Below are 10,110 nucleotides of genomic sequence, written 5' to 3' on the forward strand. Positions count from 1 at the left end.
ACTCCAGGAGAGATGTTTTACATTATTTTTTTCTTTTTCTTTTTTTAAAGATTTGTTTATTGACAATGCACACATTATCATCAGATCACTTTACAGAATCACTTTTCTTTTTACACAAGATATACAGAAAAACAAAAACAAACAGCAACAAGAAAAACAAAACTGGAAAAAATAAGGACCCCCCTCCCCCCCAAAAAAGGTAAACTACACAGCTTTCATTTCTCCGTATTGTCCATAACACCCTAAACAACTCATAGTAAAATCAACCCAGAGGAGATATTGAAGGTCAAAGAACCTACCCCAGATCTTTTCATATAAGTAGCAGGCTTTCTCAGATGTTTTACATTCTGACGCCCCTGTGCTCTTGTCCCCTCCTCTGCTCATGTGGCCCTCTCACTTTTTCTCTCTCCAGGTGTCATCGAGTCCATTACACATCATGAAAAACACCTTTGTTGTTCTCAAAGTCTGCTGTAAATGCATTTTATGGCTTAAGAAAGAAAGAGCTCAGGGTGGTTTAAAGCCTGTTTAGCGTCGTCAGTTGAACTGAGTTCAAAACGTGTTTTGCTAACATACAGTACCCAAGAGCAATTACACAGTCACAGCAATTAGTCACAGCAATAACTAATCCAATGCCATTCTTTGATATACATAACATCTGTGCACAACACACCAAAATAATGTTACATAACATCTTTTTGTAGGAAATAAGCTCTTTAGCAAAACAAAAGGCTTATGGTATTAATATGTTTTGTTCAACAGGATCATCTACATGAATCTACATACATACTAGTGTGGCTCTGCAAAGGGAAGAGGGGTGTGCCTGCGTTGGTCTGTGTCTGTCTGTATGTTCGGAGCTAGTCTCGCAAACCGCGGCACCGTCCAGCACCACATGTCTTTTGCACACTGCCAGTAGGCCACAGAAGTATATCTGCACTGATTTATTTTTCCAAATAAGTCAATGGGCCTCGGTTCAGGGCGGAATCCTTGACCAAATGTGGAGTCCTACATGATAGATATGTCATAAACTGATGTCGTAGCCTCACGTCACACGCTGGCCACGTGCACTTTGGAGCTACACAGTTCCCATGCTGTGCATGGATCTAGAGCCACAATATGATTAGATTTTAGGCAACATTTAAAAACCTCAACAGCTTAAAAACTGTCGGGTGTATCATAATTCATGTAGTAGGCTTATGTTAGCCACAGGCCTTATATTCAGCATGAATCGTAAAATGCATTGGAAACCCTGCCAGGTGAACCAGTTGTGAACATAACTTCCGGGTGCTATAGGACTACAAACTGTGCTGTAGCAAGGTAGCTTGTCTTTCTCCATCTCTTCTTAACCTCTTCATTTCATCACATCCTGCACCCCATCGCCCACCACCCTCCCCCCTTTAAAGTGGATCTCCTGTTGACAGGCCAATGGTTATTACTGTGATTCCGAGCAAAGAAAAGGAATGCTGCTTGCACCTCACGACAGATGTCTCAGTTCCTGACGATACCACCCACCTTGAAGAGGAGCGCTACTACCACGTCTGTACCTGCACAAAGTTCATTGAAATGAACTGTGTGTGTGTGTGTGTGTGTGACCCCGAGTCTAGATGCTTATTTTTGTGTGAGTTATGCTGTAGGTAGGCAATGCATCGTTCATTCAACACAGACAGCAATGTGGATTAGACAAATGCATGCCTGCAAGCTCTCTCTGTCTCTCTCTCTCTCTCCCGCACGCATATGCACGCACGCACGCACGCACGCACGCACGCACACACACACACACACACACACACACACACACACACACACACACACACACACACACACACACACACACACACACACACACACACACACACACACACACACACACGTCATCACTACTAATTGGAGCCACCGTCCTGCCCTGAGAACTCCACTCATTGCGGCTGATGCTTGATTTCATCATCAGAGTGGAAACATCCTTCCGGGGTATTTTTGGTCTCCCGGGTGTTTCTGTTTTCCCACACGTATTTGCTAGTTTAAGTCCCGTCCTCTCTGTGTTTATCAGCCAATCTCAGAGCACTAGCACACTGTCAAATCCTGGCCGTTAATTTAACAAGTGTACAAATGTACACTCTCAGAGTTAGAAAATGAACAATTAACACTCTGATTTTTTTTGATCAAAGTTTCTTTATTAATTTTTCAAGTCACATATGAGTCGAAAATAGAATACAAAAATTGTTGAAATTCTTTACCCCTCCCTCCCCCCAGAGTTCCCGCTCCCCGGTATCTTGTACCATTAACAAAGAACACTCTGATTTTTTTCATGTGTGCCCTCATATAGGGCGCCCTCTCAGTAGGCTGATGTAATGCTTCCTGATCCTTGTCTCAGATAGGCTACTTAAAAAATATATACCAGTATATTTTATTATTTTTAGCTTTTTCTGCCTTTATTGATAGTATACAGTAGATAGACAGGAAGTGGGTATAGGGAGAGACGGGTAGTGACACGCAGCAACGGTCGTCGTGATCAGGACTCGAAGCCGCAACACTGTCAGGCTGCATTGGAGCCAAGGTGCCCAGACCGACACTGTCAGGCTGCATTGGAGCCAAGGTGCCCAGACCGCTAGGCCATACTGTTCATTTTTGTGAGCTGTGATGTCAAACATGTCCCACCACGCGTCATTGTTTTGCATCGTCATTGCGTGACATATTACCGGTATTTACCAGAGGAGTGCAAACCCAGTAAGTGATTCATTTCCATCCATCTATCCATCTTCAACCGCTTATCCGTAGTCGGGTCGCAGGGGCAATAGCTCCACCAGAGAGCTCCAGACTTCCCTCTCCAGAGCAACATTAGTAACTTCCTCCTGCGGGATCCCGAGGTGTTCCAAGGCCAGTGAGTCGATATAATCCCTCCGTCTCATCCTTGATCTGCCCGGGGGTCTCCTCCCAGTGGCACGTGCATCGAGGACCTCCCTAGGGAGATGCTCAAGAGGCATCCAATCCGAACCACCTAAGCTGGCTCCTTTCCAGATGAAGAAGCAGCGACTCTACTCCCGAGTCTCTCTCACGTGGTTGAACTTCTCACCCTATTTCTAAGGGAGATGCCAGCCACCCGTCGGAGAAAGCGTCGGAGAACGCTTTCATCCGCTACCTTATTCTTTTTGTCATATAACCCACACTTGACCATAGGTGAGAGTAGAGTAAGTTCTGATTAATTCAATTTATTTTGACATTATAAGGGATCATTTCACGTTGTTCTCTTTCACTTCCTAAAGTCAATAATGTTTGTTTTTTTAGGTGACACATCACTTGCTGCTTGGATCAAGACAATCTCATCAGATCCAAGATATTCCTTCAAACAAAATGAAATCGCAACTTTGGAATCAAGCTAAATAATAATGAATAAATACAGTGTCTAAAGCTAAAGTGTCTTAGCAATAAGATTTAAATTGAAACAAATTTGAAATGCTATTGAAAGGCTAGTTTCTAAATGACGGCAGATAAGGTGGAAGCTCTCGTAAGATAAACCAAACAGGCTCCTCCTCACAATGTTTTGTCTGCTTCTTGATTACCGAGAGAGACTATGATTGCCAATGGTGAGACGCACCATCCGGGAATGATAAACACTATTGTGTGTGTGTGTGTGCGTGTGCGTGTGTGCGCGCGTGTGTGCACACGTGCATACACTTACACACACCCACACCAGCATGCTCTCATACAACATACAATTCACTGATATAAATAGCCGACTATGCATATCCTGTTGAGCTTAATATAAATATTGGGGTTGTTATAAACACAATACCCTAACAGTATGTTATGGACGGTACACAACACAACTAAATGCTCTGCTGTATTTGCAGAGAGCAGTAGTACTACGGTACCTCTGTACTTTGTGTCAAAGTGTCTCTCGTCTCTTTCTCTCTTGTTTATCAGAGGCAGCTACAGTAGTCAGTCAGTCAGTAAGTCAGTCAGTCAGTAAGTCAGTCAGTCAGTCAGTCAGTCAGTCAGTCAGTCTTGCTAACTTGGCATACTCAGATTCCTTCCATATTTTTGGATGGACTCTGAACAAACACAAGTGAAACTGATCCATGTCGTCACACTCTGACACATGGCTAGAGTTTCCAATATACTGTTTTCTTTCTCTCTCTCTCTCTCTCTCTCTCTCTCTCTCTCTCTCTCTCTCTCTCTCTCTCTCACACACACACACACACACACACATGCATGCACATGCACGCACAGTCCCACACAGATATACTGTATTGCAAACATACACAAACACTTCTCTTACGCACATGCATGCACATGCACACATACAGGGACCCTCTCAAGACGACGTAGTAGGCCTAGGATACAGTTGCCTGCGACATGCATCAACGTCTTTGAGCGTGCACCTCATGATATGCATATAACTGCTTGTGCGTGCACTGTGCGTGCACACGCACGCGCATGCTGGTCTGTATGTGTGTCACCAATCCCTTACGGTGCAGAAAGTGATACCGACATCGATCTCTGGCTCTGCTGGCAATCTTATTATTAAAGGGGCAAGCGGACACAAATAGATATTTAGTATTTAACCTCTATTCAACTAGGAAGCGTCATCGAGACCAAAAATCTATTTTCTCCTCTTCCAGGAGATAACATAAAATTAAATACAACAAAAACACTTTAAGACTAGTAAATTATAACCACTTAAATCCTATATACGTATTTCATTTCCCGGGGTCTGCAGGTCTATTATAACTTGCTCCCCTCCTCCCCCCCTCTACACCAAATCTCTTTACTGAAAATAACCAAGCCACAAGCTCACAGCTCGTCGAATGTGAGCTTGTGTATGTACTATTTTTGAGTGGTGCAGCCACTCCAATGCACAGCAATGTGTGTCCCTATATGTTTAGGCTCCCTATGTCTGTCTGTTTAGGCCCTAAACGTTATGGGTACCAACAGGTGACAAAGTAGCACTGTTGAGCTTCAAACTGTGCACAGGTGCATGATGGGAAGCTGAGTTTTTAGCAGCCATTACGTCACGCACGCATGCACGCATTAAATCCTTATTGAGCAAGGATGTGGTGGAGGGTGGGCTTGGGCTTTCCAGTGTAGGAAAATACGTCTAGCGTAGCTGCGAAAATAACAAAACAGATGGGAATGGGGTAAACAACTTAGCACTGAGATTTTAAAAGGAGGCAAATGAGCCCTCTAAGTATGAATCAGAAAAACAGGTTTTCAACACTTCAGAAGGGGAACCTATTTTTTTTTTAATCTTTGCTTCTGGGGGGTCCCTGGAACAACATATTTTCAAATGGGGGTCCGCGGCCAAATATAGATAATTCTGGGGGTCGTTGAGCACCACTGACATAGAAACATAGTTTTTTCAGGATTTTGAAGCATTTCTTTTTAAATCGGCCTCAGGTCTAAATGGGTTAAACCATATGTGGTTGACTGGAGTCCCTCAGGGCTCTATACTAGTGTTTTTTCTGTTTTCTGCTATTTTGGGGAAAGCTTTTGCATAAAATAGCCCATCAACAAAACCACAATTTTACCGATTGGCTAGCCCTGGCATGGCCAGACTAATATCACTAGGGATGCACGATATAATCAGTAGCATAATCGGAATCGGACATATCGGCCATAAAAATACAATATCGTATCAGATCGGTCTCAAAATAATCCAGATTATTTTCACAGATATTGCTGCTGCAATAATAATGTGACCGTCAATGGCTAAATTCTACATTTATTCTGTGTACTCATCTCATTCAGTAGTCATTCAATAGTGAAAACAGACACTTGGAAAAATAGTATATTCATTGATTGATTGAATAATTTATTAACAGGCTTTGGGCCAAGCCCTGCTAGGGCCAAGGCTTGTTTCCATTGTGGTCCTCTGTATAATATCGGAATCGGTCAGAATCGGTATCGGCAGATATGACCCTGCAAATAATTGGAGATCGGATATCGGCCATAATGTCATAAACGTGCACCCCTATCACTAATTTGTTTTTATCTCTGGCAGACTCGTCATGATTTCCAGGCTAAGCTTGTCAATGTGCTATTTTCTGTGAAAGCTTTTTTTTTTGTGTTATAACTTATGTTAACTTTTTATTGAAAAATAGCAGATCTACAATAGCAGATCTAGCGCCGCGCTACAAGTGGAACAACATATTTTCAGATGGGGGTCGGTAGCCAATTCCGTATATTTTTGCGGGTCCTTGACATGAAATAGTTTGAGAACGACTGACATAGAAACATAGGTTTTTCAGAAAACTGTCATGATTTAGAAGGCATTTGTAGAATCGGCCTCAAGTCTAAATGAGTTAAGTGGCAGCAGATACTGTAGAGTGTTGTGGTTTTGTGAATGAACAGGAGTAAAATGAGGGCAGAGTGGTTTGAGTGGCCATGGTGAGTCCACTGCTCAGGAATGTTCGTTTGCCATAAGAGGGACTTTTTTTTACTACCACTACCACTGTGACAATATCAATGACATCATCAGGTGCCATTGTGTCTGTCTGCATGTCGTGGTCTGAGTCACTCCCTCACACATGCACACAGCGGCACACACACGCACGCACGCACGCACGCACGCACGCACTCAGTCATGCATACACACACACACACACACACACACACACACACACACACACACACACACACACACACACACACACACACACACACACACACACACAGTCACACACACACACACACACACACACACACACACACACACACACACACACACACACACACACACACACACACACACACACACACTGTGTCTATGAGGACCAGTCACACCGTAAGCTCGTCCACCTGTCTCCAGTGTTACCTGTCCCAGTCATTACCAGGGTCCCAGAGCCCCACTGTAAGTGCACATGTCAACAGTAAATTACAGGGCACACACACACACACACGCACACACACACACACACGCACGTATTTGTTCAGCTTCTAAAAGGGTAATATCCGTCTGCACGCAAGCGATACATTCGTTCTCTCTCTGCCCATAACCCCCCTTCTTTTGATAAGCCAGAAAAACAAAGAAGAGGAGGTTCAAAGACAAAGGAGACGAAGAGGGAGACCTGATGGACACACCTTGTGTGTGTGTGTGTGTGTGTGTGTGTGTGTGTGTGTGTGTGTGTGTGTGTGTGTGTGTGTGTGTGTGTGTGTGTGTGTGTGTGTGTGTGTGTGTGTGTGTGTGTGTGTACATTATGCACAGTGTTCATTTGAAGACAAATTGCAGTTCTTCCCCTTGTCTGTCCGAGGTCAATACACACATTACCACAGACCTCAGTGACTCCAGTCAGTCAAGGTGTCATTAACTCCCAGCTTTGTTCAGCCATTCGTCTTTGCTCTCGTCTAACTAATTAAAACGAGAGGAGGGCTCTCTGTAGATGTCTGCGACGATAAGTGCACAGCTCTGTCTGGAAATGTGACTGTCATGTCGGCTTTGGCATTTACGCAAAAGGGGCAGCGTGCTGGAAGGAGAGAGCGCACTGACAAGTTTGACAAGGACATAAACACATTGAAAGCCATATTGGTGTATATACATACGGGGCCTTTCTCTTCATGAATCAGATCAAAGAAAAAGTTCCACGGCCAAGTCTCTGACATCATCTTGCCCGTTCACTAGTGCATGATATGCCTGTGAACGTAGTCTGAGCTCATAATGCAACAACAAACAGCATGCGTGGGTGGGTGGGTGCGCACACCAGCGGCGAGCTCTCCAAAACCTCTTTCAGCTATAAGCTTTGTGTTGTTGTGAAACTGTCCTATTCTCTGCAACTCTCTCAACAACTGCGCTGCTGGTAACCTGAGTGCTCTCTTACCCTTTTCAGTGCTGTCAGCGGAAACAATGTCAAACTTCCTTTTTTCCCTGCAGGGTGATTGACTTGGTCTTAGTGTCACTCTTATTATATGTTGTTTCTGGTAACTACGTCTGAAAAGATACTGACAGTACCTTATTAGACATGGTGTGATGCTGTCATCCCAAAACAAGAAAAGTGAGGTCACCACAAGTCGACGTTCAACTTGTTTGCACAGCTCAAATAAAAGGAGTCTTCTTTTGATATTATTTGAACCACATAGTCTCTACTCTTTTCTTTTTACCTGGGCGCCAATGGGATTGGCTCCCAATTCCAAACAAACCTACTTCACCTTGGCAAGCATGATGACAAACGCATCTCACACTTCCTGTAATTTGTGCACCAATCATTCCCCTCTTCTTTTGTGCACTGTAATTTCCTTGGCCGGATCCTCAATAACATCCTGCTGTCTGAGAGGACATCTGAGGGGACACGTAGTGTTGACCGTCCCCCGCCACCAATCACACAGGGGACAGGACATGGGGGTAGCCTGTTATTCTGGCCCGGGCTAATGACAGCCGAACGAGAGAAACAGACGGAAAAACTGCCCCTGTCTGATCTCTGCATTTAGAAGCATCCCCATTATCACTGCCAGTGTATTGTTAGTACAGTATGACGCCTTGAGATCCCGCTTGGCTTAACGGTAGGACACAGATGTCCATGTTGGAAGAAGCCTGTACACTGTAAGGGATAAGAAGAAAAATGAAGGCCTGTGCCGTGGCTCAGCAGTCCAGGCACCTTGGCCGGTATAGTCAGAGTCTGGCAGTGTGCCGCGGGTTCGGCCTTTACTGCATGTCACTCCCCCATCTCTTCCCCCATTTCCTGTCAGCCTACTGTCTGTCCCTCTATAAAAAATATAAAATAAAGGTGAAAGCCGAAAAAAAAAAAAAAAAAAGAAAAGACGAAAAATGAAAAGGCCAAATGGTCATACCAAGTCTTGTGATCATGATATTGAGCTGACAAGAGTGCTACGACAACAAGGCGTCAAATGGTCTCATACTGGAATATGTGATGTGGGTAATATCTAATCTTGTGATCGCAGGCTTTGAAAACCCTGTGCACCTGCCTCCATTATTTGATGATCTTACTTGCTCTTATCACACGTCGACAAGTCACAGTAAACCACGGGGCATGACCAGCAGCTCATTCCATGTGTGCAGTTAGTTCACTAGAAGGAGGAAAAGGAGCAATATCCACAGAGGAAGAGAGAATAAACACCTCTCACAGAAGGTAATGATTAATAGTATTGGGTCAAGTTGAAACCGCAGAGATTTATGAATGAGTAGCTGACCTGGTAGTGACCTTGCGGGGTGAAAGACAACAGGTGGCCATCCCTCTTTGTCCGCCTGCCACAGGGACAGGTGCTTCCTGCCCTGGGACACCTCATGGCTGACCATGGGCTCTGGACAATGGAGGGAAAATTAGGAAACTATGACCACTAATTCACATGTGTTTACTATGCTCTCAACCAGCCCTCCCCTTGTCCACTGCATTGACACCAACTTACTCACAAACTCCTTCTCTAACTCTGTCCGTTTATCCATCTGCCCACCCCCAGCCTGTCCCCCCCCCCCACCTCTCTCTCTCTCCTCACGTTTACTTGTGTCGTTCTGAAACCGAGGTGTCGGGCCAACTGTTCCATGAGTCATGACCCATATCCGAGGCTGACATGAGCAAACAGGAAGAAATTCTCTTAGCCTGGGAGAATATCATTCCTTAAACTCAGAATCAAGAGCAACCCCACGCATTGTGAGAGGACAAGAAGACCCACCGACCCGAAGCAATCAACACAAAGACCTCTGACCTTCTATCTGTCTAAGCTGCAACCAATCAGGATAGAGCAAGGGTCTCTTCTTCGTCAAGAGAAGCAGCAATGTGAAATGAGGAGCAAAGCACATGGTCCAGAGTGCTAATTTAACTCTGACGGCGGTAAAATATTTTACACTGTCAAACCATCATGATTTAGCAGTGTACCATGCACTGGCACCCCGAACCACCGAACCCGGGCTCCACCAGAGTTAGTGTCAAAGTGTCCTTGAGCAAGACTCTGAACCCCTAATTGCTCCTGATGTGCAGGTTGGTGCCTTGCATGGTTTCCTCTGGCATCTGTGTGTGAATGGGTGAATGTAATGCACAATCTCTGTAAAGCGCCTTGGATAAAGGCGCTATATAAATGCACCATTTACCATTTACTCCCCAAGGCGCTGTCCCTGTAGTGCCCACCGTTCATGTTCTCAGGATGGGTTAACTACCCCAGAATATGGAT

Source organism: Electrona antarctica (assembly GCF_951216825.1).
Source record: "Electrona antarctica genome assembly, chromosome: 17".
Classification (NCBI taxonomy): domain Eukaryota; kingdom Metazoa; phylum Chordata; class Actinopteri; order Myctophiformes; family Myctophidae; genus Electrona; species Electrona antarctica.